General features: G+C 41.6%; 1 protein-coding gene across 3 annotated transcripts in view; it reads right to left on the bottom strand.

Moving 5' to 3' along the window:
• LOC143018209 (uncharacterized) overlaps positions 1–27,599 on the bottom strand; it is a 462,052-nt gene that overhangs the window by 100,894 nt on the left and 333,559 nt on the right. Inside the window, exon 1 of one of the 3 annotated variants that reach the window (XM_076173408.1) lies at positions 167–300. The exons of the other annotated variants lie outside the window; for them this stretch is intronic. The gene's annotated coding sequence lies outside the window, so the exon portion shown is untranslated. Of the gene's footprint in view, positions 1–166; positions 301–27,599 lie in introns of those variants that run through there. 3 annotated transcript variants of the gene reach the window in all.

The raw sequence follows: 27,599 nt of genomic DNA, 5'->3' as shown, positions 1-27,599 counted from the left end.
GGGTTTGCTCAGCAAAGAGTCACATATGAGTGAAAGTGCACCACAGACGACACAACTTCGAATACCGAACACAGATGGTCTACTTCGAGCGAGACGCAGATAGTCGCAAACGGAAAATCACGGGCACTGCGCGGATGACGGTTTTGTAACGGCTTTTAACGGTTACCGGGTCGGGGTCTCTGCCTTCACTGAAGACCGACTGCAAGAGCGACGGACTTGGCAGCTGCGAGAGGATGGCGCGCCGCCCCCTTCCCTCCCTCCCGCAGGAGTCTACTGACGCAGGAACCGGGCACCCGCCGCCATACCTCCTCCCTTCACACTCCCTCCCGACCCAATGACACTGATAAGATCTCAGCTCGCTGATAGCGCCATCTGATAACGCAGTAGATAACCCGCTTGGTTATGCATCCGGGATGACTGGGAGGAAAAAAGAGGAGAGAGAAAGAAAAAATTAAAATAACAAAAATCGACCTATGATCACCCATTTCTATCACCCGAGTGGCAAGGACCCCGTCTCCCAGATACGGCAGAGTATCCGGGAGACGGGTGCAGGGGCCCGCTATAGCTCAGTGGCAGCGTGTGTGGATTTCGGACATATGTTCGAATCCTGGCCACGGCGGAGAGGTTAGGGAAGGGAATCCACTCTGAGTAATGGCCCTCAACCACTGTTCAACTCGGATCTGAGGCAGGTATCAGTTCCGAAAAAAAAAATAAATAAAAAAAATAAAATAAAAAATAACAATAATAATATTAATAATAATAATAATAATAATAATATTAATAATAAATAAATAAAATAACAGAAAAAAGAAAATAAATAAAATTAGAAATAAATAAAATAAATAAAATAAATAAAATGGATAAAATAAAGAAATAAAAAATAAATCAAATAAACAAAATAAATAAATAAAATAAAACAAAAAATAAACATAAATAAATAAATTAAATTATAAATAAATAAAGAAATAAAGAAAATAAAAAGGGGTGAAGGGTAGATTCCAGGAGGGTAGTTGATTGGAGCTTAGTCTCTTGATACAAGAGGCCAGGATCGTAAATCTAAACCGCAACTTATACTCTGAGTCCTGCTAATGCGCATTCCTAAGGTGGCGGCACACTAGGCTAGCATGCTACTTCCTTTTGCTTCTTCGTCTGAGTAGAAACGAATTCGGTTACAATATTCTAGATTCCCGTAAGAATATCTCAACAATGTGTCTAACATTCGTATTCTAGGTTTAACTTAGTTCGTCATTCAGCTTCTCACTACATAACGCAAATGTAATTTAACATTTGGAAATTTGAAAAACAAAAAATACCATAACCGAAGTAGTTTGTACTCAAACGAAGTAGCAAAAGCGAGTAGCATGCTAGAGAGAAATGCATAGTGTGCCGTCACCTTTATGCACACTAGGCGTATCACGTATCAAACTGTATCAATCTTATGATAGTGAATCTTCCTGGGAGAGGAATGACTTGTTACGATTATCAAATAGCACGTCGTGCTGTATGCCTTTAACCTTTAGTCGTTCCCATATATATCTTGTAGGAACCCCCGCCCACCTCCAACAACTTAAAGGGGCTATCACACTAGGTTAATTTTCCTCCAACAATCGGCGGTATCGCTCACCTCCACAAATTTTTCCACCCAAAAATCACTATGGCAATTTTTCGTTTTCTTAACAAAAATACTTCGAATGTCGTTTGATATGCCGGAGGAAAATCATTTCCCGTCAGCATATCCGTTTCCTTCCCGAGAGCCGCGGGCAGCAAATCTGCTTCAAAAGTCGGAGGAAAATAGCCCAGTGTGATAAGGCTTTAAGAGCTTGTAGTCCACGAGAAAGAACCACAAGACCTGATGAGGAACGTGTCTACACGAAGTACCTTCATACTTGCTGAAGGCGTTATCACACTGGGCTATTTTTCCTCCGACTGTTGGATTTACAATCAACAACTTTCGGGAAGGAATTTTATATGATGGAAAAAAAATTCCTCCAGCATATCAAATTACATTCTATGTATTTTTGTTGAGAAAACAAAATAGTTTGTCGTATTGATTTTACGGCGGAAGCTCTGGAGGTGGGCTGTACCTCCGATTAATCGGAGGTAGGAGGAAAAATAGCCCAGTGTGATAACCCCTTTAAAAGGTCCATCAAATCATGACGTCACCTATAACTCCTGTAATTTTGGATCCCAGACGGGATATATGGCGCCGACGGTGACCGCCTAGACCTGACCCCACACACGTATACGACCTGATTATAAACTCAGATTTTGGTTTATAACGCAATAAAAAAACACACTTTACATCCAGGCTGTAAGATATGCAGAGGGAAAACACACAAATAGAAAAAGATTTTATTTTTTGACTAATTTCGTACAATGGTACTTCTGAAGAAGTACCAGAGTGTGAAGCTAGTCAAAGAATAAAATATTGTTCTATTTGTGTGTTTTCCCTCTGCCCCTCTTTCAATCTGTCAAAATGTTTTCCCTTATCCACTGTGGTGTTTCTGAAGAAGCACCACACTACGAAATTAGTCAAAGAATAAACTCTTGTTATGTTTGTGTGTTTTCCCTCTGTCTCTCGTTCAACCTGTCAGGATGTTCTCACATTTCCATCCAGGATCGTTAAACCCATGAAGGACCTTACAGATTTTTCTTTGAGCTTAGACCATACAATTCTATTTAGCTAAGGTAAATTAGATTAGGGACAACACAGGGGTTTGAGAAGGAAATTGGTAAGAACCGTTTTACCAATAGAGTGGTTAATGAATGAAATAGATTTAGTAACCATGTAGTGGGGTCGGAAACAATTGGTTGTTTTAAGAGGTGATTAGACGACTTTATGGATGGGGATGAAAGGTGGTAAGGGACATGAAACTGCCTAGTGTAGGCCTTATGGTTTCATGTAGTCTTTTCAATTCTTATGTTCTCATGTCTAGATCGAGACCTCGTTTTGTACCAAGTCCACTCATCAGCTGAATGAAATTGCCAGAGGTGGGCACGATTCGAAAAAAAAAATTGAAGTCCGATTAGCGATTACAAAAAAAAAAAAAAAAAACGAAAAAAAAAAAAACGGAGACGACGTCGACCTGGATATCGCTTTAGATTTTCGGCAGTCCGATTATCCGATTCGTTTGGCCGGGGGTTAGTTATTCTGATTCGATTATCCGATTCGAAAATGCGTATCCGATTAATCGGATAACCGTAGATGACCTGTAATACTCTTGAGCAAAAATTCACCATCACGAGAAGGCTCAGAAAGAAATTCATAAGACGTTTTCACTCAACCTGGTCCTTGTTAGAACACCCCCCGCCCTTACAAAGGATTTACAAAGGCGGAGCATGCCGACAGGAGACCTTTTGGCCCATATCAAGGTGGGATGCGAAAAAAATATAACAAATAAGTAAATAAATAGATAAATAAAGAAATAAACAAAAACTATAATAAAGTAAATAATAATAGATAAATAAAAATAAATAAATACATAAACAAAAACTATAATAAAGTAAATAATAATAGATAAAAGAAATGCAGGTAAATAGTACATAATAATAAATTCACATATAACTCCATTCCGTCTCAACACATCTTCGAAAGGGCGACGTTATTTGACACATTTTACAAAGGATTACAAAGGCGGAGCATGCCGACAGGAGACCTTTTGGTCCATATCTAGGTCGGATGCTTCAGGTACATTGTGCTCGGTGCGATTACACCATTAATTTATTTTCTTCTGTTTTTGGCTTGTAATCATTTTTTTATGTTACTTAGGTCCCAAACAAATAAAAGAATGTTTTTAAACAGTTATAAGTTTGGGTTTGTAAAAATTCTAGGCTAGCCAGCATTCGACCAAATAAAATCTTAGAATTGCAGTAAAAGCAATTTGTCATATTTTCGAGCGCAATTGGAGCAATTTGGTGCTTTTCTCAAAATTGGATGTCTATAGCCTGAATCACCCTACTTATTCTATACATTATGTTCATTTAACTTGTTTATAACTTATACTTTTAGATCTATAAGATCTATATTTTCTGACTGCATATTTTCCCATATTTTCAGATGGCTTTATTAGGCTGCCAGCACCCCCCCCCCTCTCTGACTCTTGTTATGTATGCAGCAACTATATCAAGAAGAGAGGCAAAATATTTTCCTTGGAAACTTCGATGAAGGTTTGTGAAACCTACCAGTAAGGGACCGAGACAAGCCCTGGGACCCTCAGTACTGTTTTGAGCACTGGAAGTAGACGCTGGAAGGGTGGCCGCGAGGTGAGAAAAAGTCCCGGAAATTATTCTCCAACCTACGGATCTGGCTAGAACCAACAGACCACTCCACATTTTTTTTTTTTTTTTTTTTTTTTTTTTTGCATGGTGGGTGTTAGGAAGCGGGGGAAAGAAAAGAATGCTGCTGCTGTGCTTTACCCAGATCTCCCATCATCAACTGCTCTAAATATCCCGTGCCAGTGCCACCTGCTCTAGGTTAAGTCCAAGACAAGTATTTTGATGAAGAGGAGGCGATGGGTGGTGAGGACTTGGCTTATCTGCCTGAGGTACCACAGAAACTTCCAAACTTAAAAAAAAAAAAAAAAAAAAAAAAAAAAAAAAAAATTGGTCAGGGATTTGGGTCTAACCAAGTTCAATGGAGAGCTATTCATCTCAGTGGAAATTGATCAAGAAGGAGATGCAGGTGACACGTCAGAGAAGTCGGCACGAACCTTTCTCAGTCTTTTACGCTCTCAGAGATGGCCTCTGTTTTTGTCATGATGTGCCTGGACTGTTTGACATCATTAGGGTGCCGTTTGTGCCTAAGGAGTGGCGGCTCTTCACAGACAGCTCTACCACAAGTTTGAAGGCTGTCCTCCTCCACAATGGATAAAAGTTCCCGACGCTGCCCCTGGCCCATTCAGCCCGCCTGAAGGAAGACTACTACAGTGCGAAAGTCCTCCTGGAAGCTGTCCCATTCAGTCCGCCTGAAGGAAGACTACTACAGTGCGAAAGTCCTCCTGGAAGCTGTCCCATTCAGTCCGCCTGAAGGAAGACTACTACAGTGCGAAAGTCCTCCTGGAAGCTGTCCCATTCAGTCCGCCTGAAGGAAGACTACTACAGTGCGAAAGTCCTCCTGGAAGCTGTCCCATTCAGTCCGCCTGATGGAAGACTACTACAGTGCGAAAGTCCTCCTGGAAGCTGTCCAACACAGCTGGAAAATCACTGGAAACTTTAAGATGGTGGCATTCCAGCTTGGTCTGCAAGGAGGCTTTATTAAATCCCAATGCTTCCTCTGCCTTTGGGACAGCAGAGCCACCTCTGACCACTGCAACAGGAAGAACTGGGAGCAGCGAACAGAATCGTACTTGGGACTCGAAACGTCATGTGGGAGCCACGGGATGATCCCAGGATTGGGATCATGACGCCACTGCACTTTAAGTTGGGGTTGATGAAGCAGATTGTGAAGGCTCTCAAGAAGGAATTAACAACTTTTAATTACCTTCCTGAGTTCTTCCCCCAAGTTATCTGAGGCCAAAATCAAAGGGTGGGATTTTTGTTGGACCTCAGATAAAGAAGGATAAGAGATAAGAAGGATAAATAATTTTATGGATAAGGATGGGGGGTGGTAAGGGTCATGGAACTGCCTTGTGTAGGCCTTATGGTCTCTTGCAGTCATCTCCATTCTTATGCTTTCGTTCATTCAAGAGTGGAGGTATGACAACACTCAATTTTTTTCAATTTTTCGTCAACTCGATTGATACCTTGGGCGTGATGGCAGACTTTATACATTTCATTCTGGTTAATATCAAATCATCCTCAGTCAGCTAAGAAGAAAAAATCGTCTTAAAGGTACGTTTTGTTCGGTACGATTATCATTCAACGATGATCGCCAAACGAATGTCTAGAGCAGTGGTTCTTAACCCCTGGGTCGCGACCCAAATTTGGGTCGCCAAGCCATTTTATTGGGTCGCTAAGGGTTTGCAGAAAATAATTATTTTCCCACTGCAAATATATTATAATTATATGTTTGTATATTTTTTTCATATATCACTGTTAATTATATGTGCTACTTGTATTAATAAACATCCCAGCATGTAATTGTGTTTCTGTAACCCGCTTTTAAAAGCATAATCATATTACTTATAAAGACAATTCGTATATCTATGTAGGCTTGGGTCGCGATGCTTGATTTGTGCACAAATTTGGGTCGCTGCCAAAAAAGGTTAAGAACCACTGGTCTAGAGTAACAATTCTTTGTTTTTGAATGAATTTATTTTGCTTCGAGCGCATGCCGCTAGAACCACTAAAAAGCAAAGAATTAGCGCTCTAGACAAATCGTTTAACGATCATCGTTGAGCCATGAACGACTATCGTTGAGCGCGAATCGGACCGAGAATAAACGTATCTTAGTCCTATTGAATCATTTCCTAGCCTCGTTCATTAGGGTACATGCTTTATGTCTTCCCCTTTCCTCGGCGAGATTTCTGCAAGTCACTCACTTATGATTCGCTGTTTAATTGGCACAAGACCAACATTTGCTTAAGTCATTTAACTTCTTCATTACGATGAAGCACCTTATATATTTTGTTCTGGTTAATACCAAACTCATTTAGCTTCAGCGAGGACGCGTTGAACGAAGATTTCTTTGAGCAAGCGCACAGCCAAAGATCAGTGAATTGTCGAATCTCGGGGGGTACCCTAGCAACAAGCGACAAGGAGCTAATTCCAATTCCAAACGCTCGTAACTTTTTTTCTTCTTTTCTTCTTGTCTTTTCTTCAGCCCCCCGTAGTCCTTTGATAGCATAAGTGATTGGGGAAAATTATTTTGTGCCTGAAAACAACGTGGCTACCTCCATTGTAAAGGGGGGGAAAAGCCTTCTGGTATATAGATAGAAACCGACGTACGGTAGAGACCTGCTGGCGTATGGTTTGTTCGCTGCGATTGTAGGTTGCATGGAAAAGTTAGTAACCTGACCCTGGGGGCGTCTGTGACCTTTCACGAACGCGGATTCACGGCACTCGTAACTACAGGGTAGTGCCCATATATATACGCGCTCGCACGCACACACACACATTATATATATATATATATATATATATATATATATATATATATATATATATATACACACATGTGTGTGTGTGTGTATTTACCTAGTTGTACCTAGTTGTATTATACGGGAAGGGGATCTATGCTTGTAGTGACTCATCTTTGTATCGCGCAGCATCTAGTTTGTGTCTGTGTGTGTGTGTGTGTGTGTGTGTGTGTGTGTGTGTGTGTGTGTGTGTGTGTGTGTGTGTGTGTGTGTGTGTGTGTGTGTGTGTGTGTGTGTGTGTGTGTGTATGTGCGTGCGCGCGCGCGCGCGCGCGCGCGTGTGTGTGTGTGTGTGTGTGTGTGTGTGTGTGTGTGTGTGTGTGTGTGTGTGTGTGTGATTCACCATGGTTTTGGTCTTGGATCACGTGTTGGACTTGTGATCGACAGCTATCTCCCTCTCGAAAGAGAGCTCAGAGCTCATATATGACCGATCTATAGGTACTGCTGTGACCTTACACGCACACACACACACCCCGAACTTCCTGCCCACAAGAGTTGGAGTAACAACCCGCAGCGATACTAAAATCATTTCAGCCCTGGGCGGGATTCGAACCCGGACCGCCGTAGTGGCAGCCGCGAACGCTACCACTGCGCCGTCAAGTCGTGTGTGTGTGTGTGTGTGTGTGTGTGTGTGTGTGTTTCACATACCATGGGGAATTCGTTTGTATCTGCAACACCGCTATGATATACTGTGAACTTTCAACCGTTCAACCATTTAGAATAAACCCGTATTGACCGGGCGGTTTAATTCCCGAAATGCTGCAGGGACGACCGAGGAGGATGCGGCCGATAAACCTTCTACCTTTAGCGACTCTGTGTGTGTGTGTGTGTGTGTGTGTGTGTGTGTGTGTGTGTGTGTGTGTGTGTGTGTGTGTGTGTGTGTGTGTGTGTGTGTGTGTGTGTGTGTGTGTGTGTGTGTGTGTGTGTGTGTGTGTGTGTGTGTGTGTGTGTGTGTGTGTGTGTGTGTGTGTGTGTGTGTGTGTGTCTTTTTTTTTTTTTAAGCCGTGGTATCTTTCGTTCAAAATTTTCCGTCAACTGCGGAGAGATAACCCTCTACTCAGAAAAAGACTAACGGTAGTATTCTTAATGAAAATATTTCCTTATCTAAATCCTTAAGGATTTTTTTTTTTTTTTTTTTTTTAGAATACCGCCGTAAGAATCTTACGGTGGCATTCTTAAAAAAATATTTCTTTATATACATCTTTCCCTTTCAAGGATTCATATACGATTTATATAAGGATTTTTTCTTTCTTTTTTAAGAATACCACCGTCTTTTGTCGAGAGAAGGGATTCACAGTTTCTCCATTGTCCCCTTCTAGGTACTTCACAGGAGCCGCAGATCAGGAGAAATAAAAGATTGGGGTCTATCTATCTATATACCAAGGGCTTTTTTCCACCTTATAAGGGAGGTAGCCAAGTCAAAAGGCAAGTACCCACTCCCACCTATTCCACTCCCATCCACTACCCTTACCCCCATCTCATCTTAGCTCCTCGTGGATGACGGTCATCCCTGCATCCCGCCCACTACCCTAAGTCAGAAGCAATGCAGCAAGACACAGTCCGGCGCCCTGACCTGCTAGGCCAGCGAGCATGTTACAACGGAAAGATAAGGGTCCATTCACACCAAGCTTACGACCTGTTTCCAACCACCGGCGAGATCGCCGACCAGTTGCAGGTCGTCTTTGGAAGTCGCTGGTAGTCGGTAATAAGATAGATAAATAGATAGATCGATAGATAGATATATTACAACACACACTGAATAGTCCCCAGTACATAGATTTTCATCTTATCAACCACATCAACTTTTTCCATTTCAATTCCTTGCATAGGTTTTGCGTCGCCGACCGATCGCTTGATTTTCGGTCGAAGGTGGTCGGAAACAGGTCGTGAGCTTGGTGTGACTGGGGCTTAGAAGATCGAATAAGCGGACCAGCCATATAATCTTGGCCGCGAATATTGCCCTGGCGGGGGAAAAACCACGGAACGATTTGCCTATCATCTTAACCCTCTGATACCCCGTATGTTTTATGGCGGTTCATTTGTTAGAGTGTGGTCTTTCCTTATCATCGTCTGCCCGATTTTAGTGGCTAAGATACAAAGGGCAGCCTCAGAAATAGAGATGTTATGTTGGGAAGCCCGTGAACATTTGCAAGTGCGCATATATGCACGTACACGTCCACACACATACACGAACACATACACACACATACAAACACACACACACACACACACACACACACACACACACACGCACGCACACACACACCTCGTGGCGCTGTGGTTAGTTCTCGCCTGCCACTACGGCGGTCCGGGTTCGGCTCCCGCCCAGGGCTGAAATAATTTCAGTATCGCTGCACCGCGGGTCGTTACTCCAACGCTCGTGGGCGGGGGATTAATTGTGTGTGTGTGTGTGTGTGTGTGTGTGTGTGTGTGTGTGTGTGTGTGTGTGTGTGTGTGTGTGTGTGTGTGTGTGTGTGTGTGTGTGTGTGTGTGTGTGTGTGTGTGTGTGTGTGTGTGTAAGATCACAGCATTAGCCACAGATCGCTCATATATGAGCTCTGACCTCTCTTCCAGGAGGAAATAGCTGTCAATCACGAGTCCAACGCATGATCCAAGACCATGGTGAATCACACACACACACACACACACACACACACACACACACACACACACTCACACACACGCAAGCACACACACACACAAACATACACAAAGAGGCACATGCACATATACACAAACAAACACACATACGCACACGTACACACCAACGCGTGTGCGCAACTGCGGTTGATGCCCAACCTCCGCTCCTCTCTCTGAGTGATGCGAGGAGGGCGCAATCGCACTGGTTAATAATGAAGTAATTCACCAGAAAATTGACTTTTACCCTGCATACTCATTGTCTGCTCCCCACCTGCGTGTCTGGCAACCTAGACACTAAATAGGGGGTCGCGGGGTTATACACCCAGGCCGTCCATTCTCCAAAACCATTGACGATTTGACTTTAACTAAGAAAACAAACGAACAAGTTTAAATTATATTGTAACAGTCAGTGAGGTGGTTGTAACTAGTTTAACACAACTGCTCCACACACACATACACGTCTACGCACACTCATTATCTGCTTAGGATTTTTTTTTCTATTAAAAGGGGGCAAGGTTAACGCTGTGGGTTTACTCAGTAGCCAAACTTTAATTAAAGAGAGAACGGGATTAATTTCTTGCTCACTGGTTAAAGGAGGAGTTAGTAAGTGAAGGAGAGAGGATTTGTTGAAGTTATTATTAGCGCATCTTGTTGATGCATAATCTCTACTCATAAAAAAACATGCTATATGGCTTCACAGAGCAAAGTATTAGTTTACAATCGACAAAGAACATATGAACATGAGAATGAGACTGCAAGAGACCATTAGGCCTACACTAGGCAGTTCCATGTCCATTACCACCTATCATCCACATCCATAAAGTTATCTAACCTCTTAGAACAGCCAATAGTTTCAGCGCTCACTAACTACATGTTTACTAAGTCTATTCCATTCGTTAACTACACTATTGGTGAACCAGTTCTTGCTTATTTCTTTTTTAAATCTAAATTTGTCCAATTCAAACCCATTACCGCGAGTCCTGTCCTGCTATCTTGATATGATGACCTTGCCTGTATCACCCTTGTCAAAGCCCTTGATCCATTTGAATATCTCTATTTGATCGCCACGCACTCTACGTCTTTTTTTTTTAATCTATGTTGTTCATAAACGTCAGGTTTCAGCCATCCCTTGTACCAGGTTTATTAAGTTTTATTGCAGCTTGCGTATTGGGCTCCTTGAAACAAAACATGTTTTCGCTTTCAAATCGTTGGGTAAAACATGCAAAAGTTAAATGATGTGTTTTGTGCCACGTGTTTGGAAACGTGGCATAAAACATTTTTCCTGTCGGGAGGTTGAGAATTAGTGAAACAACATCCAAAGTAAAACAAAACGTATCACTCCGTACAGAAGTGACATTCGATATGAACACTAACTGATTGCATAAGAACATAAACATGGGGTAGAATGCAAGAGACCATAAAGGCTACACTAGGCAGTTCCATGTCCATTACCATTTATCATCTTCATCCACAAAATTTGTGCGAATGCTCTTGGATAAGTACGCTCCACATACAAACATATGAACTGTAAGAACTGATATCCTATCTAAGCTTTTCATGGCCTTTGCTTATCTTCAGAACTCATTAATTTTTTTTCCAATAGTCGTTGTTTCCCAAGACAACTTCAAAATAATGAAATATATCAACTTCAATTCTTTGTTACGTTTATTACATTCAAACCGGTCAGACGTCATACGAACGGCAAGAACAACTATGTTATCTATTTCATCAAATGTTACGAAATGTAAGGCAATAGTAAGTTTCGTCAGATACCAGCGGCGATATCTGATGACTTAGATGCATAAAGGATGCCTACCGTGGCATTTCTGGCATCAGATGTTGTCATTATCTTCTGAGGATTCTCGGTAAGGGACCTGTTGTGTGTAATATAATACTTTAGGTGTTACCGTGTCCGAAATACACGAACATTCGACTTACGAACTTTCTGACATACGAACGAAGCCCCAAGCCTAGTTTCCCAGTTTGAAAGGTATGATATCAAACATTAAATTATTAGTATTACAACTAATTTTCGTTTTATGTATCGTTAGTAATATGTTTTAGGATAAGAAAACAGATATTGACTTTATATCTTATTTATGTAGTCTTGAGTACTCTTAAAATGATGTTGAATAACGACTTACGAAGATTTCGACTTACGAACGTTTCGACTTACGAACATTTCGAGTTACGAACATTTCGAGTTACGAACGGCCGTTCGAAACGTAACACATTCGTAAATCGAGGTGTGTCTGTATACGTATGACGTAGTAATGCTTGCATTTCCGGTAGGCAGATAAAAGTATAGACATGTACATTATTTATTTCAAGATACTGTAATCTTTTATTTTGTGTTCTTTTCCATAAATTTAAGTTAATCGTTATGGTACGTTGTAAGAAAGTGAGGAAATTCGACAATACGCTGATGCAATCATACTGATTCATGTGTTTTATCACTGAACCGTTTCATACATACACACACACACACACAGAGTACCTGGTTCGAATCCTGCCCAGGGCTGAAATTATTTCGGTATCGCTGTGCTTCGGGTCGTTACTCTGACTCTCGTGGGCGGGGAGTTGGGTGTGTGTGTGTGAAAGGTCATAGCATTACCCATAGATCGGTCATACGAGCTCTGAGCTCTCTTCCGGGAGGGAAATAGCTGTCGATCACGAGTCCAACACGTGATCCAAAGACCAAGGTGAACACACACACACACACACACACACACACACACACACACACACACACATATATATATATATATATACATATATATATATGTGTATATATATACATACACATATATGTATATATATACATATACATATATACATATATACATATATATATATATATATATATATACACATATATATTCCGTCCTCTATAATTTTACTTGGTACTGGAGCCACTAATGTCTTATTTATGGATACCGAACAAAAATAAATTCGTGGGTACCCCATGACTTAATTTAAATACCCCGTTCACACGTTCACACATCACTTTAAACACGTGTCTGTCGAACCGCGTTCGACGAACCGTTATGTAGTGTAAACACCACAATTTACGATCGGTTTGGCCACCACCCCGTGAGGACCTGATCCGATTCCGAAGAACCACTGACGACAAACTTCTCTCGTGCGGCTTCGGCCGTAGCGTAGCGAGTCCTTGTGCATCATGACTCAATGAAGTTCCTGAGACTTCTCTTGCAAGGGGTGAGTTCGGTGAAGTTCGGTGATTAGTAGTAGAGGGGGAAAGAGGGTTCAGCCTCGTGTACACGGGGCAAGTTGAGAGGCAAGTCGAGTGTGCAAGTTACTTGAACTGGGAAGGAAAGCGAGCAAGTACATATTATAATGGTGGTTAATAAAATACTGACAAGTTTCTTGTAAATGTTATACTAATACAAAATTATAATATTAGGGAGAACGACGTGTTCTCTCGCCTAAGGCTGCTGAAGAACTGCTGCCACTTGGCGTCAGGGAAGTCCATTAGCGAGAACCCGCTAGATGGTTCCGCACAATTACACATTTATACAATATTACAAATATAACACACTTGACACGCACCCACTACAATGTTCACACGTGTCACTTGCCTCTGATTTGGCCTGTGTGAACATTTACTTGCTCACTTTCCTCTCCAGTTCAAGTAACTTGCACTTTTGACTTGCCTCTCAACTTGCTCCGTGTAAACGAGGTTTTAGGAAGGACCACACAATGTCCACGGACCCCGCTGATGCCAAAAAATATTAGGACACTTATTAAGGTACTTAAACACCATCGAATATTTATTTGTTCTTTTTTAATATATCTCTGGCAATGGAATCCGGAGTATATTAACTACGTCACTTAAGACGTCATCAAATGCCAGGTGAGATAGGCTCCCTCCCTCTCTCTCTCCCTCTCTCTCTCTCCACTTTGTTTACAACAACACGTGGAATCTCGAATCAATTAGGATCATGTCTTCAGTGAAGCAATGGAATCGAAGCACTTTTATTACGCGGCTACTTGAGACGATGATCTTATTACGCTTAAGAGAAACCCTCGGATTAAATATTTAATAGAAGAGTTCTGTTATATTCGTGGCTGTTAGTAAGCTGCAACTGCCGGAAAATGTGACGAAAGAAACACGATGTCGGGACTTAAAAATGTAACGAGCAAAACGTCGTAACTACTACTACTTCTACTACTACTACTACTAACACTATTTCTACTACTACTACTACTAATGATAAGATTAATACTAGTATTTTCAAGTGACCTCTATCCTTGTGAATTTGTGTACTGATAACAGCCACGAACTGTCTTTCATTTACTACTACTACTACTACTACTACTACTTTTTTCTTTTAAAGCAACCTCCACCCTTGTGGAACTGTGTGATGAATGTAGTCGAGATTTGCCTTCTATCACCACCTCCTCCTCCTCCTCATCCTTCTACTACTACTACTACTACTACTACTACTACTACTACTACTACTACTACTATTACTGTATCATAAAGGCTTCATTAACATTAGGGTGTCCTTTTTCCGGGAAAAGGGTTAACCTCGTGTCAAGTAGAAGAGACTAACGGTGATATTCTTAAAAAAATTCTTTCCTTATATAAATCCTTGGAAGGGAAAGATTTATATAAGGAAAGAATTTTTTTTAAGAATACCACCGTAAGATTATTAGGGTGGCATTCTTAAAAAAAATCTTTCCTCATAAAAATCTTTCCCTTCCAAGGATTTATATAAGATTTATACAAGGAAATGTTTTTTTAAGAATACCGCCGTAAGATTATTACGGTGATATTCTTAAAAAGAATATTTCCTTATATAAATCTTTCCCTTGCAAGGAATTATATATGATTTATATAAGGAAAGATTTTTTCTAAGAATACCACCGTTAAATCCCAACCCTTTAACTGCTGGTAAGAACCTATTTTTCTTTAAGAAGTAGCTAAGAGAACACCATCACTATTTTGGAAATTACGAAACCGTTCATTTGGAAGGGCCTATTTCGAAAACCACTGAATCATTTTATTCTTTGGCACAGAAGATTCGCAAATGAAATTTGTACAGCTTCGACATTTTACCAAAAATTAAATAGTGAGAAGCCTTTGTGGAGATTAGGTCTTTGTTTTACGAAGGATTACAAAGAGGCGATGTTCGCAAGGAGGATGTTAATTGTCGACAAAAGACACGACCAGAATATTAGAGAGCACAGTGGTGCTCGTGAGCAACAGGTCGGGGATCCTTAAATGTCTGACCTGCCGTGAAACGAGACGTTTCGATTGGTCTTAAAGCATGGCACCCCATTCTTTTCTTTTTCTTCTTCTTCTCTTTTTTTCTTTCTCTTTACGAAAAAAAAGAGCCAAAAAGGTGGTTGATGGTTTGTTTTAACGTTCCGAACTCTTCTCCTATCAGCGTGAAATTTAATGAGCCATGCCCTTGGTCCAACTCGCTGGTGGTAGAGTTCGAAATGCTGTCACCTTGACCTCCGCCGCAAGTAGCGACGCTCTAACCTGCTCGGCCACCGAGGGTCCTACAAAGAAAGGTAAACTTTTTGTCGTTTGGTTTCGAGATTCGAGATTTCGTTAATGTCCAATAAGCTACGGTCAACTAGTATTTTCATTCTGGCTGGCGTTATCTGACTTTATTCATCTGACTAGAACGAGTATCGCACTTTGCCTAGATTAATCTTTTTTTTTTCATCAACTGCAATGTTTGATTCTTGAGTTTGTTCTCGCTGTCGTCAGGTGATCTTATTATGCGAAAGAAAATCTCCGATACAATCTATGGACTAAACATAAATAGTCATGTGGAGTTTGAGGTCAGAATCAGGAAAAATGGAGTGTTTATCTTACAACTTTTATTCTTCGTTGTTTGCGTGTCTGGTACCGGCCCGGACCCCAGGCTTGTCAGTGGTTGGGGACAGTTCATACACGAACGCAGGAGACTGGGAGTCCACGTTGTGCTACATCACTGACAATACACAAAGAAATCTGATGCGGTTATGTCCAACTCAACTCAGACAGGAGTGATATTCGGACACGCCTCATCTCTTCTTCGTCTTCTCCTTCCCTATTCTTCCTTACACTCTTTCCTACCCCGACGTCCTCCCACTCCTTCCTCCTCCTACCAGTCCCCCCTGTCCCTCTCCTTCCCTGTGAACGCCCTTCCCCGCGTCGCCTTTACTCTCCGTTCCTCTTCCTTACACTAAATCCTACCCCGTCTTCCTCCCATTTCTTCCTCTCCCTACCAGTCCCCCCCTGTCCCTCTCCTTCCCCGTGAACGCCCTTCCCGCGTGGCCTTCTCTCTCCGTCCCTTCCTCCCCTTCCTCACCCACCACCAGACAAACATACACTTCCCGATGAGTTCCTGGTAACTAGCTCAAGATAAGCTATCAGTCTACTGATGTGATGGCGATAAGCTCATCGTCTGGGCACTCGATGGTATCAGACTTATAGATCGTGGTCAGCATACAATAAAAGATGAGCCAACGATAGGTACGTACCTGTTTATGGTGGTTCTGTGAGATGGACCTCGGAGATAGCCATCTCCCCCATCACCCATCTTCAAACCCTTTCGACTTCCTCACCTCCGCCTGGAAGTGCAACCCTGGGGGTCTGGCATTTGGTCTCCGGACCTATCCTGAGGTCCATTTCTGTCAACTAAGTTCATTTTTCTTCACTTTTTTAACATAAGAGGCATCCAGAAACATAGGGGCATCCCCGCCACTTTTACTGGTCTCGAGCTAAGTACAGATCGTGAAAGGCGTAAGCCTTCTCTCTCTCTCTCTCTCTCTCTCTCTCTCTCTATATATATATATATATATATATACATACATATATATATATATACATATATATATATATACATATATATATACATATACATATATATATCCGAACTTAATTGGACGCCTGATATGAGGAGCTAACAACCAGCGATTTCCCCTCCCCTGTCTTCCTCTTTCTCCTTCCCTTCTTTCTTTTGTAACCTGGTGACATGAAAACAGATACACAACACACGAATACAACAGATAACGTTCCAATTTCTTCCTAGCGAGATCTAGTGCGAGGGCCCGTGGGCCGTTGCCAGTTGCTTTGTGGTTGCGGGATTCTGTTCAATAAAATTTGAGGCAACAGACTTCATCTATAGCAACAGACTCGCATAAATAATTGTGATGACCTGCAGGTGTTAATTCCCAACTCAGGATAAAATCGTAGATTCTGGTGAGAAGATAAGCTTTCAGATTCTAGTAGCTTCAGGTTCTAGTATTACCTAGGTATAGGCAAGACCTCAGATTCTAGGAAAAAGGAAGGGGTTATCTCGGATTCTGGTTACTTGAAAGTAGTAAGAAACTTTGGTCTTGGTATCTTGATGCCAAGAAATACCAGGTTCTGGTAACCAAGTGAAAATAAGCTCAGGTTCTAGTAGCAAGACAATAGGGAGAAACTCTTACCCTTAGAGCAAACTGAAACGCAGGAAACGCAGGCGACACAGGTGACGCAGGCGACACAGGTGACGCAGGCGACACAGGCGACGCAGCACAGAACAAAGGCAGACTTCCTGTTACTGAATTGAGGTACAGTTTGAACTTCTCTCTCTCTTGAAATTCTTCTAGATGTACCACTTCAGCATTTTAAGTGAGAGAGAAGTTTTAAGTTGTACCTCAAGTCGGCAAGTCTGCCTTTCATCTGTGCTGCGTCACCTGTGTCTGTGTGGCCTGCGTCTCAGTTTGCGCTTAGGCTGAGACCTTGGTAATCTGATACTGATATAAACAGTAAAGAAAACTTATGAACAAAAAATCGCCTCCGGTAGTATAGCACAGCTGGTAAATGTATTAGGATTCGTTAGCATTGCAACGCATATTACAACTCAAGAAGTCATTCAGTTCTAGAGAAAAAGGTCATAAGTATGTAGGAAGTCGTGAGATTATTATTAATCATTATCATTGTAAATTATCATAATCACTTACCAATTATCATTATTTGCTTTTTTGAAGAGGCAATTGTCATAGATTAAGTTCTTTTGTGCGTGAGCATGCTACAGATTCCACGTACACATGGCTTAGTGCTATAGTGATACTACTTCATATCAAAGTAGGCCAGAAAAAGAGGCTACTCTCTTATAAGTCAACCACTAAACGTACAGAAACTTCTTAGATTCTCACAAATAGATAAGTTCATTATTCCATGAAAGAAGGCAGGATTCAGAAGTAGGATTCGATAATAGATAATAGATAATAATAGATAATTATAATTGTAGAAGCAACAGAGTACAACACACTCATGTGATTGGCCACTGTGGCATTCCTCGAACCGAGGGGCGGAGCGCACAGCAAACTGTTCAATAGCAACACATAAGGTGCCGGTCTGGTGCAGCATAACGATAAGATGGATGGCAGTTCCCGAAATGAGAAGACAAGTATCCTTTGATACAGAAGGGATTAATCGTGGTAGGCTTAAACACTGTGGCATTCCTCGAACCGAGGGGCGGAACGCACAGCAAACTGTTCAATAGCACCACATAAGATACCGCTCTGGAGCAGCATAATGATAAGATGGATGGCAGTTCCCGAAATGAGAAGACAAGTATCCTTTGATACAGAAGGGATTAATCGTGGTAGGCTTAAACACTTTTCTAACCAAGGGGCGCCACAGAGTCGAGTAAGATAATCTGTGAACACTCAAAATAAGAACATAAGATTAGAGCCAAGAAAAAACTTTGATAAGCAGTCACGATACAAATGTACACATACAACACCCATGAATGTAAATATTGTGGACCAGACTACATATAAAAATCAAGACGGATAATGACATACAGGTATATGAATTTCCATGATTTTTCATGACACACCTTAAAAGAATTTCTGAGAACTCAGTTGATAAAGATATGGAGTAAATAGTAATGGAGGCTATCTTAATTAGGATTACATGAAACACCCTTTTCATCTCAGAAGCACCAGTAGCGTAGGGCTCTTCAATATGAGTCAAATTCTTGCGTGCAGCATCGGGTGCCTAATGTACGATGCATCACATTACTCGCGTTATAAAAACGTTCCAATTTCTTCCCAGCGAGACTTGAGTAATAATAAACACAGAAAACGAGGTCAAACCAGTTCACAGAATCCGGGGGTTACTCAGTTACAAATACAAAGTAAATATAATCAAGACGACGATATCTGGAACCTCGTATACCCACTCACGCCTCATGACGCCTACGTTGCCGTCATCGTATCGTAGAATTTAAAAGAAATATTTGAGAGGTTTGAAGGCATAGGGAGTCTGAAATGAATTTGAATGAAACATAACTTCAAGGTTAAACAACACTTTTAGGTCCTATAAGTATATTGCAGTACCACCCGGCGTTTTTTTATTTTGTTATTATTTTTTTTTTTTCTCTTGTTAAGATCTTTGAAAACGAATAAACTGATGGGATATGTGTAGCTGGACTAAAGGTACTGATGCAGGGCAGAAAAGAGTGGAGAAGACTTGAAGTGTACGAAGAGCTCAAACCTTGAAGCCCTTGTCTACGGCCGAAGTCCTCACTTTTGCTGTGGGTAGGGAAAGGTGAGAAATAGGACCAGAAGAATGAGATCACGGAAAAATGAAAGATAAATGCATAATAAGGAGGAAATGAAAGTTCCTTTCTCATGATGATCCTTTTACAGATTTTGTTTTAATTAACGCAGACGATCTTATTCAGCCAAATGGCGCTGAAGTCGTTGAAGAGGTTATCACACTGGGTTATTTTTCCTCCAACATGCTACCTCCAACCTCCATTTGAATAACCAGAATATGACTTCGCTTATATAACCCTAAACTTCTCTAAAAACATTTCAACATTTCGTCTCGCATTCGTATAGGTTTTCAATATCTTTCATTATTCAGCTTTGCTATATATAACGGAACGATAATTTGATATTTGGAGATTTGAAAAATAGAATATTGTAACCGAAGTCGGTTTTACTCAAACGAACTTCCAACTGTCGGCGCTGGCGAAGCCCGTGGAAGACCAATGCGATAACTCCTTAACAGGGGTGCAGGACTTTAGGATATCACCGTGCAGAGCGAAAGTGATTAGATAGCACCGCAGCTGGTAGAGGAGGAGGATTGGGAGGAAGAGCAGAAGAGGAGAAGAGGACGAGGAGGAGGAGGAGGAGGAGGAGGAGGAAGAGGAGGTTTGAGGTGGCATAGGGTGTGGCGAACACTAATCTATCTTTCATGGGTGTAGTGCATGCAATACCAGACAATTCGAACTGAGGGGCGGTACGCAGTGCAAACTGTGCAACAGCGCCACATAAAGTGCGGCTCTGGTGCAACGTGACGGCGAGACGGAGACGCATGTGTACAATGATATTAATCGAAATAAACTTGAGCACTAATTAAATGATTATTTTTTTCAGGAGAAATAAATTACTTGTCTGCAGCCAGAATAAAAGTTCAGGCCATTAAATAAAGTGAAAAGGCTATTCGAGATAAATTTAGCTGCATACTAATTTTCGTTGCACAGACGCTCTCTACTTACGAACATTCGACTTACGAACTTTCAGACATACGAACGAAGCCTCAAGCCTACTTTACCAGTTTCAAAGGTAAGAAATCCAACATTAAAGTATTAGTATTACAATCTATTTTTGTTTTATGTATCATTAGTAATGTGTTTTAGGATAAGAAAACATGTATTGACTTTATATCATACTTCTGGATGTAGATTTAGGGAGTGTCTGTACTTAAACAGGATCTTCATGAAGAGCTGGAGTCCAGGAACCTTTGTAAAGACGACGAAAGTAAACGCTGGACTCGTCGAAATAAATTTATTCCTACGTTTCGATCCCTGAAAACAAACCCCGGACAGCGTTCGAAACGTAGGAATAACTTATCTCGACGAATTCACAGTTTACTTTCTTCGTCTATTAAATAGAATCATCTGGCGGCAGTGAGAAGATACAAAAGATACAAAAGATACAAAATAATGAAAAAAGTAACTCTACCGTTACGCAGATCGTCCCTCAATTATTAACGATCATTAGACACAAAAAAATTTGTAAGATGGGTTATCGAGATGAAACTATTGGGTCAAACTTCCATAATATGGAAACAGACATTATATATATATTTTTCTATTGATGGTTCACGATTTCTTTCACCTTAAGAGTGACTTCAAGGCAGCTTTATTTAGTCGAAAAGTGATCCTTCGACTTACACACATACATATACCAAAGGCTTTTTCCCCCTTACAAGGGAGGTAGCTAAAAAAGCAAGGGCATAAATCCACTCCCACCCACTCCATCCCCACACGCTCCACTTCCATTGACCCCCTTCCCTCCCTCTTATCTTGGCTCCTCCTGGATGACGGGTCATCCCTGCATCTCTCCCATTGCCCTTGGGCTTATCCTTGGACTTAGGATATGTAAAGATGCTTGTCAGGTGTGACCACGCTCTCAGAACATGACGTCACCAAGCGATCAACGTAAACCTCTGAAGAACAGAAAAATATCCAAGGATATTAAAGACCTATTAGAAAAAAAATGTAACTCAAGACATAGAAGAATGTGGATAGACAAATGATAGGGCAAGTTGATGGAGAGTAGAGAGCGATGATTGATCTCATGCAAACCATGATCTATCAGGTCCATCGTCATTGGCAATACACCGTGATCCTTCAAAAACAGATTGTGATCAACAACAGGTCTACTGTGATCGATACCAGACCCATCGTGATCGATCACAGGTCAAGTTGATCAATCAAGAGCCATGTATGATCGACACCTGCGAACGAGAAAAAACAAAAACAACAACAAAAGATCGAATAAGAAACAGACTTACAGTTCGATCTCTAACCAGAACCTCGTGCACACAAATACAGACACATGTGCACACACACACACGCGCGCAAAGAGGTGCACACAGAAACTCACACACAGAAAACGAAATGACTCAGAGATGAGAAGTGAATCATAATCGATGTGATGGAAGGCACATACCCCTGGAGATCGACAGCAGAAATGTGGTACATGGGTCGATCTGCAATGCATTGCTATGTGCTTTGCATTCTTTCAAACGCGCGCGCATACAAACACACACACACATTCGTACGAACACATACATACATATACATAAATACATCCACACACACACATGCACATACACACTTACACATAGACACACAAACACACACACATTCATACAAACACACATTCGTACACACACACACACACACAAAAACATACAGATTCATACAAACACACGTTCGTACACACACACACACGCGCGCGCGTGCACATAAATACATGCACACACACACACTTACACATAGATACACACACACACATTCATACACACACACATATTCGTACATATACAAACACACGCACATACACACACACACACACACATAAATACACACACACACACACACACACAAACACACGTATTCATGCACATACACACACACACACACACACACACACACACACACACACACACACACACACACATACACAAACACACGTATTCATGCACACACACACACACACACACATACATGCACACACACACATACATACACACACATATATGCACACATATATGCACACATATATGCACACACACACACACAAACACTCACACACACACATAAACACACATATAGATACACACAAGCACACGCATCCGTAAACTCACACAGATAGATACACACATACACAGACATTCATACACACACACACACACACACACACACACACACATACACGCACACACGAGCATGCGTGCCCATACATACCTGCACATAAACACCGTCAGGCACATACACGCGCTTTTCTGTTGTGTTGGCGTTTCCTTGGATATATTGGAAAAGGGTCTTGACAACGCCATTACACAAGGGGGCTCTTGTATAGTGACGCAGCGACTGTTAACTGGCTGCTCTTTTCCCGGCTACTTACGGTTCCCCTCCCTCTACCTCTACCACCACCACCACCACCACCACCACCACCACCATCACTACCACCATCACCACCACCACCACCATTACCAACACCACCATTACCACCACAATCACCACCACAACCACCCCCAAAACCGCCACCATCACCACCATCGTCCCCTCCACCACCACCACCACCATCACCACCACCACCACCACCACCACCACCACCACCACCACTGCTCCTCTCTCCGCCTCTGTTAGATAGTGGACGCCAGGACAAGCGTTACCGCCTGATGTCAATAGGGGCGTTGTCGTCGTCGTCGTCATCTTCGTCGTTGTCACTGTCACTACTACCACTAACACCCCCACCCCCACCACTAGCACCACCGTCATTATCACCAAAGTAACCACCGTCGCAACACCTTCAGACCTAAGAACACACCGCACAGGAGATAAAGAGGAGACTCTTATCAGGGGGCCCCTGGCGTACACAGAACCTTCCTCCCAATTCCAACACTCGTCTTCCATTTCCTGCAACCGAAGACGTGCAACTTACTGCCCGCAAACCGCGCGACGTAGCACACACTAAATGCAAATCGCGCCACACTAAGGCTATCCTTAGTGATAGGTGAGATTACGCCGGAAGGCGCTTTGCTGCCGAGGAAGTCTCGTCAGCGTTTCTTGTCACGAGTTCTCTTTAGGTTGATGCGCCTTTCAACTGAGTCATGCTGACAGTTTGACTAATTGTCATTTGTGTGTGAATGAAAAGAGTTATGCGTACATACACGCACATGTATGCACATGCACGCACGCACACACACACACAACACAAAAGCACACACATGTGCGCGTGTTTGTGTGTGTGTGTGTGTGTGTGTGTGTGCATATATGTGTGTATGTATGTGTGTGTGTGTGTGTGTGTGTGTGTGTGTGTGTGTGTGTGTGATTCACCATGGTCTTGGATCACGTGTCATGATCGACAGCTATTTCCCTCCCGGAAGAGAGCTCAGAGCTCATATATGACCGATCTATGGGTAATGCTGTGACCTTACACGCACACACACACCCAACTCCCCATCCCCGAAAGTTAGAGAAACGACCCACAGCGCAGCGATACTGGGTGGGATTCGAACCCGGACCGCCGTAGTGGCAGGCGGGAAATCTACCACTGCGCCAGGCGACACAGTGTGTGTGTGTGTGTGTGTGTGTGTGTGTGTGTGTGTGTGTGTGTGTGTGTGTGTGTGTGTGTGTGTGTGTGTGTGTGTGTGTGTGTGTGTGTGTGCGTGCGCGCGCGTGTGTTTGATCTCGTTTATTCGCCTTAATCAAGTGAAGACCAACAGTGTCGCATAAGGTCCTATTGCATCAGAAGAGGAAGAGAGTCGAGACACGTGACAGTAAGAACGTTGAAATCAGCGTCGGTGACTCACTGGAGCGGACAGACTTGTCAGAGTCAGTGATTCAGTAAAAATCCTTCACTCTTTCGTAACGTGGATCTTTCTGAAACACGAGTTAAGTTCTTCAGTGAACGTTGGGGTAGAGTGAAGAACTCCAAGAGGTCTTGTTCAGTTGAACGGAATCTTGATTGATCAAAGCCTGTTCTAGAGCAGAGTTATGTTCCTTGTTTGATTGTGAAAAAATCTTATTGTTCTACCGGAACTACATGTCTACAATGTGCCAACGCATTAGAAAGCTTTGAACATTTGACCACTGAATAACTCAGAACATAAGAACGGAGGAGACTGCAAGAGACCATAAGGCCAACACTAGGCAGTTCCATGTCTATGACCACCTATCATCCTCATCCATAAAGTTATCTATCACCCTCTTATAACAACTAATAGTTTCAGGGCTCACCACATGGTTACTAAGTTTATTCCATTCCTTAACCACTCTATCGGTAAACAAGTTCTTATCTATTTCCTTCTTAAACCTAAATTTGTCGATTTTGAACCCATTACTACGAGTCCTGTCCTGGGGTCTTAATATGATGACCTTGTCTGCATCATCCAGAAATCTCGATGTTACAGCGAAGTTCCACAGAAGGCAAGAACTGGTTTAAGAATCAAATAGCCAAGAAATTATTTACCAGTAGAATGTTCAACGAGGCCAAGATTGGAATCGACAGCAGAGATCTATTCTCCCTTTGAGCAACTTTGCTCATGATTCTAATCGGAAGTTGACGTCTCTATACACGGTAAACATTGCCGTGGATATTAAGACTAAATACTTTTTCAGGTACGCTTTGCTCGGTGCGATTATCGTTCAACGATTATCGTTCATGGCTCAATGTCGATCGCCAAACCATTGTCTAGGTCAGTGGTCTCCAAACGGTGTGCCGCGGCACCAAAGAGTGCCGTGAGATCAACTGAGGGTGCCGCCAAAATTGAGGGCAAAAATAATTTTCGTATTACCAACTCTCTCTCTCTCTCTCTCTCTCTCTCTCTTCGGTAACCCAACGCCTACTAACACACATTGCACATAGCTCATAATTATTGGCTATGCTGCTGTACATATTATCCAGGGACAAAATTTTGTTACACTGATGTTAAATCAACAAAATACTGACGAACTAGAATTAGATTTTTTAATAAGGGTGCCGGGAACTTCAGAAAGGCTTGGAAAGGGTGCCTCAAGACAGAAAAAGTTAGGAATCACTAGTCTAGAACTCTAATTCTTTGTTCTTGAATTGGGCTGTCTTGCTTCGAGCTGCAAACTACGAGGCTGATCATTCTAACCGAACTTGCTGACGCGCTTACCCAAATAGGATGCCAGGCAGTAGGCCAATCATCACACCGAACAAAACGTGTCTTTAGCTAAAGGTCAATGATGGACATAAACATCGAAGTGTTACGAATGCGGTCACAGATGGGACCAGATGGAATAACAGAATCTTCGAGATACGGAAAGTAGAGAAGACTTTATCTGACATATTTATGGAACTTATCTGTTCGTAAGATAACGAGAGGAGGTCAGCCACGCATAGAAGAAGATAAAGTTTTGTGGTCAAAGTTAAGTAACCTTATATGTTTATTTTACACACTCATTTGTTTATATATTAATGTGTATATATATATATATATATATATATATATATATACATATATTGTATTCTATCTGTTTATTTGGGTTTCCTCAACAGAAGAAATGAGTTGGTGAAAAAAGATAATCAAGATTATCACGGAAGAAAAATAAAACATCCATATTACGTTGGAGATGATAAAAAAGAAAGAACGAAAAAAACGAGAAAAAACCGCTTACATACGCTCAGAAATGTGTCAAGTCACGAAGGTGTCTCAAGACCAGAGCTCCAAACCACCAGAGACTGTGGGTGAGGTTCTCTTTGGTTAAGAAGAAATGTTAAGAAGGTTAACAAGACAAGAACTGGTTTAAGAAAGAAATACGCGGGAAATTATTTACAAATAGAGTGCTTAACGAGTGGAATAGACTTAGTAACAATGTAGTGACGGCTGGAACCATTGTTTGCTTTAAGAGAAGATTAGATAACTTTATGGATGGGAATAATAGGGGGTAATGGACATGGAATTGCCTAGTGCAGGCCACCTACAATCTCCATTCTCGTGTTTTTATGTTCAAATTCGGCTAAAAGTTTTTAGGTACAAGTGTTTTTATGTTAATTTTTTTTATGTCCAAGTCGGCTAAAAGTAGTTTAAGTAAACTTAAAGGCGCCAAACAAGGTCAAAAAACGAAATCTACGCGTGTGTAAGGTACAATTAACAGATGGTCTCTTAGAGAAATGAAAAAAAAAATCTTCAAGAAATTTGACAAGAAAAAAGGAGGTAGAAAAAAAAGGAGACTGTATTAGGCGTCTAGAAACAGAGGGGCATGCCCGCCACTTTTACTGATTTCGAGAAAAGGAGTGCTTAAGTCGAAAAAAAAAAAAAAAGGCAGGGATGCCTCTCTGTTTCTGGACACCTCGTATATATATCTCTAATATAAAGAAGGTATTAAATCAAAAGAGTGGTTGTGTGTTCCTGTTGGCCGTGAAATAAAGATATATGACAAAGGAATGAACATGCAAAGCCCGATGACAGGAAGGATTATAAATGAGGCTCAGACACGTTATATTAACAATGAATGGAATCCCCACCCCTCCCAAGCCGCCAACCACACACTCCAACACAGCGACGCATCTTATGGATTACTGTTCTGGCTTATGACAAACGAGTTTTTTCAGCTGAAGGGGAGTAGATTCAGGACTTTGGTTGATTGGGATCTGGTTATATCCCAAGTTGGGCTTTCATGAATGAAAATAACAAATGCACAATTGGTCATCACCTTTAATGAATATATATACTATTAATATATATATATATATATATATATATATATATATATGTATATATATATATATATATATATATATATATATATATGTGTGTGTGTGTGTGTGTGTGTGTGTGTGTGTGTGTGTGTGTGTGTGTGTGTGTGTGTGTGTGTGTGTGTGTGTGTGTGTGTGTCCGACCTCCATCTGCAAACTTTACCTTTTCCTCTCTACCTGACTCATTTTGGTCCACTCGCTTCGCTCCCTTCCAAAGCATATTCTTATTCTGTTCAAAATTCTTTGTCATATTATTACCCTATTTCACATCCGCTACCTGGTGGTAGTAATCGTTCTTAAATGTATTTTGATATTTTGACTACAACCAGGTGCCCCTATTCCTAGTGATCTTCATACCTCCTCCCCATTCCATATCAACCGTTTTGGCGATACATTTGACACAAGATAAGACGCAGGCGACACAGGTGACACAGCACAGAGCAAAGGCAGATTTCCTGTTGCCAAATTGAAGTACAGTTTGAACTTCTTTCTCAATTGAAATGTTGAGATAGTACATCTAAAATTATTTTACGTGAGAGAGAAGTTCAAAATGCACTTCAATTCAACAACAGGAAGTCTGCCTTTGCTCTGTGCTGCGTCGTCTGTGTCGCCTGTG

Source organism: Oratosquilla oratoria, chromosome 34, assembly GCF_046742065.1.
Source record: "Oratosquilla oratoria isolate Oo_2021 chromosome 34, ASM4674206v1, whole genome shotgun sequence".
Classification (NCBI taxonomy): Eukaryota; Metazoa; Arthropoda; class Malacostraca; order Stomatopoda; family Squillidae; genus Oratosquilla; species Oratosquilla oratoria.
The sequence above is the reverse complement of the archived record's forward strand: the minus strand, read 5'-3'. Positions and strand labels throughout refer to the sequence as shown.